Source organism: Lathyrus oleraceus, chromosome 2 (assembly GCF_024323335.1).
Source record: "Lathyrus oleraceus cultivar Zhongwan6 chromosome 2, CAAS_Psat_ZW6_1.0, whole genome shotgun sequence".
Lineage (NCBI taxonomy): Eukaryota > Viridiplantae > Streptophyta > Magnoliopsida > Fabales > Fabaceae > Lathyrus > Lathyrus oleraceus.
The window spans coordinates 203,364,536-203,377,282 of NC_066580.1; positions in this window are offsets into that span (position 1 = coordinate 203,364,536).

Consider the following 12,747-nt stretch of genomic DNA (forward strand, 5'->3'; position numbering starts at 1 on the left):
AAGGTGGAAAAGATCATGGGAGCTGGCTATGTGGGAACAATAAGAAATGGGGAGTGCTTTAGCAACACAAATTCATGGACTTGAAAGGGTACTTGCAGAATATCAGGCTGTTGTTGCTAGACAATGACAACTTAGGATCGAAGCTGAGAAAATGTTACCAAATAATTGGAGGAGGACCTACAAAGAGCTCCTAAATCTTAGAGAACGAGTGCATTACCAACATCAAGACTATGAAGCCTTGAGAGCCTAAGTTACGTAATTGGAGGGAGAAGTATGATACTTAAAGGATCTTGTCAATGTTGATCAAGGTATAGTTCAAGAGCAAGGTGATAGAGTTGAAGCATGGAGGATGGAACATTCCAAGTTGGCAGAGTTCTCCAACAACATGGTCCGAGATGTTCCAAGGATGTTCAGAAGAACTGACAATATGGACAACTTAAACATCATCCCTCAATAAGTCCTCGAGTTTATTAGACTGTGCGATGTTCTACTAAAGGAGTTTAAGTCCCACTTGAAAGTAACTATGGCGGCACCACTTTAGTATATGTTTTGTTCTAAGTTTTTGTTTATTTTAGTACTCTATTGTTACTAATTTTTTCCTGCGTGAACATTTTTATCCTGAATTAATAAATTTTGTCTTTGCTTTTGTTATATCGATTGTATGGTTTTATTATTTTGTTCATATTCTTAATTGTACAACAAATTTTTTTGAAATTCCCCCCAAGGAAATTAAAAACAAAATATGTTTACATACATATACATACTTCATTTGCATACATTAAAAAGAAAACAAAATCATTTTTTCTCCCATACTTTCTCAATATCATCGAACGTGACAACATGACTCTCCAAACTCGAGCTCAATGCAAGAAGGTCATGGAGCAATTTGAAAAAAATTAGGTTGCGCTTAGAGAAGATATGGATTAGGTTAATGGGAATATGGAGGAAATGAAAGACACGATTGATCAACTCACGAGAGCCATTACAAACATGATGGCAAGAGAGGATGAGACTGACAGAAGAAAGGTTGCTTCCGAGTCGACCCCTCCACCCGTGGATGGTAACCCTCTGTAAGGATTCATCTCTGACATCCTAGGAGGTGAAGTTAAGAATAACACCCTTCATCCTGAAGGGTCTATCCCAACCCTTGTTCATAGTGGGGCATCTCGTCCCATACAAATACTAGTTCCACAAGACAACTATATGGATTTGAGCCAACAATATAAGGTGAGGATCATAGGGGATGGCCCAGGAAAATAAACTAGTTGCCCACCTTGTTGTCACTATTGGGAAAACAAGAGCCGAAGACAAATATAAAATCTTGGAGGAAAGGTTGAGGGTTGTTGAGGGCTTCAATATCTTTGGAGTTGATGTTGTAGGAATGTGCTTAGTACCCAACGTGGTTACATCACCAAAATTCAAAATACCGGAGTTTAAAAAATACAAGGGTGTTAGCTGCCCTAAGAGTCATCTCCGAATGTTTGTTAGGAAAATGGCTGCCTATGCGGATGATGAGAAATTAATGATGCACAGTTTCCAAGATAGTTTAAGTGGGGCATCCTTAGATTGGTATATGTAACTGGAGAGAATCCATATCAAGACCTGGTAAGACTTAGCCAATGCCTTCCAAAAGTAATACAAGTTTAACTTAGATGTGCCTCCTAATCGCATGCAACTTTAGAATCTATCTCAAAAACGTAATGAATCCTTCAAGGAGTATGCTCAAAGATGGAGGGAACTAGCTTCTCGCGTGAAACCTCCATTCTTAGAAAGTGAGCTAGTTGACATGTTTATGGGCACCCTACTATAAAAAGGTGATCGATTCGGTGTCTACCGAATTTGTTGGCCTAGTAATAATCGGGGAAAGGTTTGAGAATAGCTTGAAGAGTGGTAAAATTGGAAAATCACCCCCCAGTCAAAATAGTAACAAGAGGTACTCCAGTAATATTAATCCAAAGAAAGGGGAAATCAATGCTGATGTAATTGAGGGGCATTCTTAAGTATCCTACATAGTTGCGGTAGTCCCTAATCAATATCCCCAATAAGAATACTCTAGGCCTCAAGCACAACAAGCTAGAGCACCGCCTAAATAAAATCAACAAAATGGGTATCTCCAGAGGGATCAACAAAGACCATTGAAGGACTATGACCCCCTGCCTACAATGTATACTCAAGTCCTGCCCTAATTGGTTCAGAAGGGATTGGTAGAGATTAAACCTCTAGCACCTCCATCAAATCCTCTTCCTCGTGGTTATAATGCTAATACCAGGTGTGACTTACATGCTGGATCACTAGGGCATACTACTGAGAAGTGCTTGGTTCTTAAATTCAAAGTACAAGACTTATTAGATCCTAAGATCATCTCTTTCGCTCTAGAGGGCCCAAATGTGAAGGGAAATCCAATGCCAGGACTTGATGGTCCAACCATCAATGTGGTGGAGGGGCTAGACGACAATTTTTTAATCAAGGTAGTCGATCAAGTAAGGACTCCTATGTCAAGGGTACATGAAAAATTGATTGGTTTTAAGGCATTCAAAGAATTACATGCTGACTGTAAAATCTGCCTAATCAATACAAACACATGTGGGAGGATGGAGGAGTGCCTTCAATAAATGATGAATGCGGGTTTTGTCCAAATTGGATACACGAGGAAGTTAGAAGATGTCTAAGTTATAGAATCTCATGGGAACACGCCTTTCGAGATCCCTTACCAGCAGATGTGAGCTCTAACACCATGTCAAATACCGTTTCCAATGTCTTCTTACACATCAATACAAATACCAATTCAAGTGTCGTTTCAAATTCCATTTTAAGTACCCGTAAAGTCAGAAGACCCTGTTGTCTTCTGGGTTCCTGCACTGTTCCCGTTCGAAAGCACTAAGTCTGTACGTTGGAATTATAACTCTATAACATATGTAGGAGACAAACCTATAGTGCTAGAGCCATCATTCACTAATATTGTTGGACTCGATGGCATGACCCGGAATGGAAGAATGTTCACTCTTAAACAACAATCGAAGGGAAAGATACCCGAGGGTTTAAAAGGGAAGGAGGCTGAATCTTCCAAGAGTGCACCTCAAGAAGAAGCCGAAGAATTCTTAAGGTTGATCAGAAAGAGCGACTACAAAGTGGTAGATCAGCTGAACCAAACGCCCTCCAAAATTTCTATACTATCTCTGTTGCTAAGTCCCGAGGCTCATATAGAAGCCTTATTGAAAATATTAAACGAAACCCATGTCACTCATGATATAACAGTAAATCAAATTGATGACGTGGTGGCTAATATCACTGCTAACAGCTGTTTGGGATTTAGTAATGATGAATTACCGCCAGAAGGACACATTTATAACAAAGCCTTACATATATTAGTCAAATGCCAAGATATTCTCCTATCAAGGGTATTAGTGGACATCGGCTCATCTTTGAATGTCATGCCTAAGAACACTCTGGGAAAGCTGAATAACATAAGAACGTCCATGAACGCTAGTACTTTGGTGGTCAAGGCTTTCGGTGGTTTGAAGAGGATGGTAATTGGAGAGGTCGATGCCACTTTTCAGGTGATGGGCATCAACTCATCTTACAGTTTCCTTATAGGATGACCTTGGATCCACATTGCAGGAGCCGTCACTTCAACCCTGCAGCAGAGGTTGAAATTCATAACTGATGATAAACTAATAATCATCGAAGGAGAGGAAGACATGTTCGTTAGCCACCTCTCATCATTCAGATACATAGAAGCATATGGAGAAACATTAGAAATACCTTTCCAAGCCTTGGAGATTGCAGTAGTCATTTGAAAGAGAAAATAATCAATATCTACATGGGAGAAGATGTCAAAATTAATCAAGGGTGGAGATGCACATGGCCGGGGAAAGTTGTTGGAGTTACCTGAGAGGAAGGATCGGCTCGAGCTGGGTTACAAACCAGCTAAGGAAGGATTTATAAAGGCCAACTAGAAGAGGCTTTGTACACTTCAAGAGACTTTCCATAGTGCGGGATATAGAGGTGAAGATCAGGTGGCTGTGGTTAAAGAAGAAGAAGAAGGGATACCCAACTTGGTGTGTCAATTCTCACCAAATATAACCCTCAGTAATTGGAAGACCATCGAGATCCCGGAGATAATTTCTAGTTCGAAGCAATTTACTTTTTTATAATACTAAGTCCTTTTCTATGCCCAAGGTAAACAAATAAGCTTTGTAGGGGGGGCCCTTTGTTTCAATAACTTATCTATGAATAAAATTGGATTTTTGTTTTCAATTAAGATCCTTTCCTTTTAGTTAAAATATTTATTTTCAAAAAATGGGAATGCTCTTCCATATACTATCACTCCTATTAATTAATTCCAAAGATAATAATAAATAAAACTCTTCCTGATGCAGATTAATAAATGAACCTGTTGAAAATGGCACTGCTATAATCCCTTACAACTTTGAATTCTCAATTAACCAAGCGGAAGCAGGCGACAAGGATGATTGTGAGCTTCCCAAAGAGTTATCCAGATTGTTGAAGCAAGAGGATAAAGAAATTCAACCTCATAAGGAACCAGTGAATGTGATCAATATGGGGACAAAAGAAAACAAGAAAGAGATTTAGGTTGTTGCTTCCTTAAAATATGAATCAAGAAAAGGTTGGTTGATATCCTACATGAATACACAAAGGTATTTGTTTGTTCATACCAATATATGCCAAGACTAGACACGGACATCGTCGTACACAAGCTACCGCTCAAACCAGAGTGTCCTCCCATTAAGCAAAAATTAAGAACCAAACCAGACATGTCTCTCAAGATCAATGAAGAGGTCAGAAAACAGCTTGACGCAAAGTTTTTAGCCGTTGCAAAATATCCAGAATGGGTGGTTAACATTGTGCCAGTTCTAAAGAAAGACAACAAGGTCAGAATGTGTGTGGATTATCGGGATTGAATAGAGCGTGTCTGTCATACCCTAATTTTGACCCTGAATCGCCAAATCAATGCATTCATCGAATCATTAACATCATATGCATATCATAACATGCATTTTGTCTCGCACAATGTCCAAATTGGCAGTCATAATATTTTTTCGAATTTACAGACAGACCAGTCAAACTAAATCTTAACTGTGCGTAAAATCAATGGACGAAAAATTTCAAAATCGAGCTTGCAGACGTCAATTATATTAATCTACGTTTCGCGTAGTTTAATCTAGCGTGCTTGTTTTATTTTTTTGACTGCTGTTTTGGTCGCATTTTGATCAGTCTGAGCCTTTTTACCGGTTAAAATTTATTTCAAAATCAAATCAAATGATGTATATTTCCGATAAGTTTATTTCATTTTGATCATTTTGGTGCGGTCAATTTATTTTTGGGGACATTTTTGTGTCTGACTTTTATTTATTTTTGCATTTTTTTAATGTGGCTAGAAGAATTAAATAGAATTATTGATGTTTTTCTTTTAATTTTATTTTAATTATTTTGCAGTGTTTGATTTTATTTAGTTTTAACTATTTGATTTATTTCTGTCTCTAAATTAAGCATTAAGGGTATTTGTGAATTTTAAAAATTATTAAAAAACCCTAATGTGACATGTATATATATTAATGATGGAGGTGGGACGGAGAGAAAAAAAAAACCTGAACCAAGCGACCACAATAGCATAACAGTAAGATACACCTTATTTCCATCTTTCCGTTGTACCGTCAAATTGGAAGTAACTTGTTTCTTTATTATGTTATCCATCAACTGATTATTTATATGCATAGCTCTTTAGTAGCATCATATATATATATATATATATATATATATATATATATATATATATATATATATATATATATATATATATATATATATATATATATATATATATATATATATATATATATATATATATATATATATAAGATTAATTACTATACACTCTCAGTGTAAAAAGTTTTACAGCGTCGATTAATCATCATCATCCGTTTGTATTACTTTATAGATTTTTAAAATAAAAGTCAAACTTCATTTAATATCCGACGTCTATAATTAACTGATGGTGTAAAATCCTTTTACACTGTCAGTGTATTTCAATTAAACTTGCGGGGTTGGAGGGGCAGCGCCCCTGTCCAAAATTTTAATGAACAATTCATTTGAAATGGACATTGTTTTGCATGAACACAACCTTTGCGTAGTCACAAAACAGGAACCCCAAAAATTTTGACTCTGGGAGTGTGACGACCGTCACAGGAGTGTGACGACCGTCACAGGCAATATGAGTGTGACGACCGTCATGGGTGTGTTACGACCGTCACACATCTAGTTTGTTACGCCTGTTACGCTCGTCATACGAGCTTCACGCAGCCAAAGTAACAAACTTTGAAACAGTCAACACGCTCGTCACACGAGCTTCACGCAGCCAAAGTAACAAACTTTGAAATAGTCAACACGCTTTCCAAAAGCCCTAATTCATAACTCTTTGACGGCACAACCCTTGCGCCGTCACCAACCCTAATGCGCCAATTTCAGACCGTCAAACAACCTCGATTGTTGATTCAGTATGATTGATCAACAGGTCATTGCTTCACCATACTATTGTCGGATTCCGAAGCAAATGACCATTGATCGCTCAAAGGAAAACAATCATTTAGTGTTCGAATGAATGAAACATGAACGGTATATCACATATACCGTACTTTGCATTAGGATTACTTATATCATATATAAGTTGATCGGTCTCAATTGTGTAACCTATGGACGATCGATGTATCGCTGCTTCACCATACTAATGTCGGATTCCGAAGCATAGTCAACATCAATCATCCAACTCGTACACTCATGATGCCAAATTTAATTGCCCGTTTAATTAATTGATTCATTCTGTCTTTTAATCATATTAATACAGAAATTAAACACCTATCCGATTCATGGTTTCGTAAGTGGCTCTGATACCACTGAAGGAGAATTGCGACCCAAAGCGCAGCGGAAATTAAAATTTCTCCTTTAGAGATCCTTACGAATGGTCATGATCAGTGATAGAATATTTACCTCTTATGACGGTTGAAACCTTTGGTGAAGATCTCTTCTGACGATCAAAACCCTTTGATGCAGATCTCTTGTGACGATCAAACCCTTTGATGCAGATCCACTAAACGATCACGAACGTTGAACGATGACAACGTCTCTACTCAGTCCACACGAACGGTTTCCTTCAATCTCAGTGCTAGCTGGTACGAATGAAGGCTTTGAGTGAGAGAGAGAGAGTGAGAAAGAAAACGAAAATAATGCAACCGCAATGAATGCTTCTGCACAAGGGTTCTATTTATAGAACCACTTGTGTGGGCTTCAAGCTAAAAGCCCACTTAAGTGTATTTTGGCCCATATCTTATAATATGCCCAAAATCACTTAAGCCCATGGTACCTTACCATATTTCGTATTCTACTCAAGTACACCGTACCTTACGATGCTCCATAACTCACTTAAGGGCACCGTACCTTACGGTATTCCTTAGTTACTCTATCTCTCATCAATCCGTCCTTTGTGTGTGACCCTGTAGGTTTTCGCGGCGTTGGCAATTATATTAAATCACATATTTAACATAATAAACAGTGAGCGGTATCTAGCAACACATCACTGCTACCCAAGACACGAAAATGTCATGTGATCTGACAATTCCTTCTGTGATAATAATTATGTGTATAATTACCCTTTTGCCCTTATGTCTATATTGAACACAAGGCATAGACCGTGTCATCCTTGTCCAGTTCAATATTGGGCCCATAGACATTTATCCTGTTATGCAGGATGGGCAAATTCCATCTAGGTCACTCATGTCCCTCAGCATGCTTTGTGGAGTACCCATCAACTGTCTTTATGGTTATCCAGTTACGGACAACGTTGGATCAGCAATAAAGCACTCGACTCCACACCTAGGATCCATAGTGGTTTCAGGTCGAAGAGTGGAATACACTATTATCACCATGAGAATAACTTATGACACTTTGCATAACGTTCTATATAGTATTCTCATAGCGGGTCAATCCGGTATAAATATTACTCCTAATATTCATACCTATGTTTAAGACTTGATAACTCTTTATCCATGATCCATGAGATGTGATCATCAGTCTACAAACATAATAGTCTTAATGCTTTAATGTTATCCCACTTCACACTAAAGCTCGACTACGAATACTTTAGGAATAGTGTCCTTATGTTTAATGTGTTCTCATGATTAAGTCACACTTAATACATTAAACGGACTATCTATTCCAGGGACTTTATTAATCAACCATAATAAAGAGAATGCCTTTTATTATTCGATACAAGTACCAAAATGTATTGGCCTCTAGGGCTTACACCAACAGAATACCCCGTTAGGATCGATACGAAAACCTCACTCAGAATAGATTCTCACGAAGTAGTTGGTACGCGGCAAGAATTTGTCGTAATCTTCAAACATACTTGTGAATCCATGACTCTCAAAACCATGTCTAAAATCAAAGTTGATGGTTACGTAGTATGGATTCGCGAGGTGAATACCTCATTGGAATCGATACGAAAACCTCACCTAGAATAGATTCCCTTGAAAGAGTTGATGCGTAATAAGAATTTACCGTAAGCGTCAAACATTCTTGTGGATCCATGACTCTGGGGTCCTTTATAAAAGCCTTAGATCATACCTGATGAGAACCTGTTTTGGAAAGCAATCAGATTCATTCGTTACCTCGAACCTTTGAACTTGTATTAAAAAAACATTGCATTTCATCTACATTCATTGCATATGCATAGAAAGCAAAGCTCTTAGTCGTCTTCCATTTGTTTCAGGGGTTTAAGTCATTTGCAAGAGAAAATGAATCCTGGAAGAAGAAGCACATTTCAATTCAAGTACAAGAAAGTCAACTTTGACAGTTTGAATAAGTTGAGTGCCAAAGTGATCAAGCTCACTGAATTCGTGGACGATTAAGGGAGGATCTTGAGTATTTTGAATGAAAAGATGGAACCAATGACAATTGTGACCATAGCTCAACTCTACGACCCACCTCTACGTTATTTCACCTTTTCTGACTTCCAATTAGCTCCTACTTTGGAAGGGTTTGAGAGAATTATGGGCCAGAATTTGAGGGACCATGATCCATTTCCCAAATTTGATGAAGGTATCACTGCCTAGAGAATAATTTCAGTTTTGGGTTTGGAGGTCCAATTGGTTATAAGTAATTGGGATAAGAAGGGAGTCTTCAGTGGTTTTTCTAGATGGCTTTTGGAAGAACAAGCTGTGAAGTTGGAGAAAGATGGAAAATGGAAAGCATTCCATATCGTGCTAGCCTTATTGGTTTATGGGATAGTACTCCTTCCGAATATTGACGGTTTCGTGGATCATGTGGCCATAAGAATCTTCCACTCTGGTAATCCAGTACCTTTTCTCCTAGCTGATATCTACTACACCCTCCATGAGTGTCATGAGAAGAAAGGGGGAACCCTTTTGTATTGCGAACAATTGTTGCATGCTTGGTTCAAATCTCACATGCCCAAAAAGGACCCTACACCTCCAAAACACTTAAACCCTCTCAGAAGTTAACTTCCATTACTGCCAACCATGTCAAATGGTATATCAGAGATTGGGAGATCCTGGATATTATTTTTAGCATTGGAGACTTTCCTAATGTACTTTTGATAGGGACTAGGGGTTGCATCAACTACAATCCTATGTTATCCCTGATGCAACACGGTTACTCCATGAGCGGACCTCCAAAAGCTGAAGCTTTAGAGCCTTTTATTTTGCATGACATTGATGCAGACAACCTAATTATGAAGAAGATTAAGAAATCCTGAAAAATAATTGTTAGAAGAGGTAAGGAGTTTGCAAGGAGGAATGCCCTTGTGAAAGAGCCTTACACTCGTTGGGTAAGAGAGAGAGAGAGAGAGAAAGTTCAAGTGGTTAAGATCCCATTTCCATTTGATCCCTCTATTTTTCCTCTAGTTCCTGAGCCAAAACCTATACTACCTGAAGACGTTGAGAAGCTCAATGCCAAAATTAAGGAGCTTGAATTAGAAAACTCTGAGTTACGATTTAAGCTTAATCGAACCACTTTAGAAAATGAAAATCTGAAGGATGAACGTCAAGAGAAGGACCGAGACCTTGAAGTTATCAACAAGAGAGCAAGAACATTTGAAGACAAGAAGGATGAGCTTGATGATATTCTCATAGGTACGAAATCTGTATTCAAAACCAAGAATAAGGAGCTCAAAAAATCCCACCTCAAAATTCAAGAGTTAGACAAATTGTTGGAAAGGTCTCTTGTGGAGAAGAGAGAAGTTATACTCGACTATGAAGCTCAAATCCGTGAACTAGGGACACTCTCAAGAATTTCAAATATAAGTTGTCTCATGAGGTCCTTCGGAAAGAGGAAGCTGAGAGGAACTGTATCCGCCTCGAGTACCAATTGGGAGAAGCTAATAGAAGGATTGTAGATTTGGAAAACCAAAAAGGTGATGCAGCTTACATGATCTTGAAGAAGGATTGTGTATATTGGAGGGGGCTGTATGGAGAGGCTAGAGTGGCCCTAGACAAAGATCAGAGTGTCATTAAGAAGCTCCAAGGCCTATATGTTGAATGGAATGGCAAGTTCGTTAACTTGGCTAGATTTGCTAACCTCAACATGCTGGAACTTCCAGATATTACCTTTACTTAGGCATCATGCAGATACTCAGGAGTAGACCCTGTTGTAGCGGTAAATTCATGACCATTAAGCTATTGGTTAACTCAACGTCAATAAAACCAGAGTCATCACCGCACTTTTATTATTTCCAAAGGAAAAAGGAGAAAGTACGAACAAAACCCAAAGATAAAAAGTTTTCAAATCAAAACTAATAAAATGTCAGAGATTACAAGTAAGGAGATTAGTTACACAGAGGGAAGGTATTATCACCCAAAGTGTCATAGGTACTCCTAGGGAGCCCTTTTTGTATTCATTTCTTTTGGTTGAAAAAGATATTTGTTTTAAAAATAGAATGAGAGGATGAGAAAAGAATTCATTATTTACATTTTTTGTGTTTGATAAGACTTTTGGTGTTATGCCTACGTACCAACATAAAATGAGGATCAAAACCTCGTAGTTCACGGTAAAAATTTCAAAGATTGGTGGATTGATTATAACAAAAGCTTAAAGATCTTTTGTTATCAATAGGAGAATACTCAACCAAACATCCACCGATAATGAGGGCTTTACGACATTTAAGAGGGAGGGCTCCAACTTGGATTAAATCAACAAGTATGCCACTAACCCCTAATAAATGGAAAGTCTTACACTCAATATATCATGGAATTGGAGAATTACATCTCAACCAAGGATAACTCAAATCTAAATACTTTCTTTTTGAAAAGTTTAAAAGGAAAAGGCACAAAGTGGCCAAAATGATTAGATGTGGTTATTAGTTTTTTTTTGTCTTTTTGAAAATAAAGTCAATATGGTTAAGTCTTTTTACAAATTTGATTAAGAATTTTTTTTGAAAATCAATGGCATAAGGCCAAGGTTTCTACTCATTAAAACAAGTCTAAGTTGAAAAATAACAAATAAAGAAGTTTTGCAAATGAGGAGGAGATTTTGAAATTAAAGAAGAAGGTGGATATGAAAGGACTATCCTAGACAATATTAAAAGTTTTGAGTTGAAAAGATATAACCCATGGGAAGCATCCATAAGACAATAATGTCAGATAGAAACTCATTTCCTTTGGATTGTCAAGCAAGCAACAAAGCCATAATCAACCAACCAATTAATAAGAAGACCAATGGTATCAAATAAAGATAACCAAACCTCCAAGCTAGAACTCCAAAGCAAGCAATCTTCAATGTCCTTTATATGTATCACACTAAAAGAGAGAACATCAAATAATAACAATAAGATCAAAAATCTATTTGGACAAAGAGAAAAAGTGTATCGGATAAACCCATGGGAGTGCTCTCAAACTTGTGTCAGATGAGTGACATTGGCCAAGTACTTGGTCTCAAATTAATGGCATTGACCAGGTTTCTCTTCCATAGCTCAGGGATGTTACCTACTCTAAGTCCATAGGTCCAAATCAAGTCACAGACAGAGATCTAACAGTCCATCAATGTATTTTTTAGGGATTTTGTTTTTATTAAGTATTGTAAGGTCCTAAGACCACAAATAAAACAAGATCACAAGCACAAAAATATAACAAGCACAAAAATACAACAAGCACAAAAGTAATGGCTCAAGTAAGCAAAGTGAAAATAACTGAAGTATAAACATAGGCCAAAGTGGGCAAAAAGCAAATATGATATGAGATGCTAAAATAAAAAGTATAAAGTAAATAACAAGAAATAAAAGCATGAAGTAAATGACACTAAAATAAAGTCAATATAATGAGATGTTAGTCAATGTTAATGGAAGAAGAAAAGATGTTTTAGTCACTTTTTGGAGATCACTCAACCATCCACTCACAAGCATGAAAATATGAACCTATACATTATTTATAAGAAGGGCTCCAACTTGGAAGAAATCAACAAGTATTCCATTAACTCTCACAAATGGAAAAGGAGCAAAACTTTCACACAATACCATGAGGAATATGAGACTTACAATCTCACTTACAAAAATGCAATTGCCTTTGGGACAAATTTAGCGCTATGTTAAGCAATTGTAATTGGACTTATGTAGAAGTCACAACTATCTGAGGTCGGTCAATAATAATATTGATGTTAATGCATGCTAGAGACAAGGTATATAAGACCAATCTTCTAAAGCATACCACACACAAAAATAAG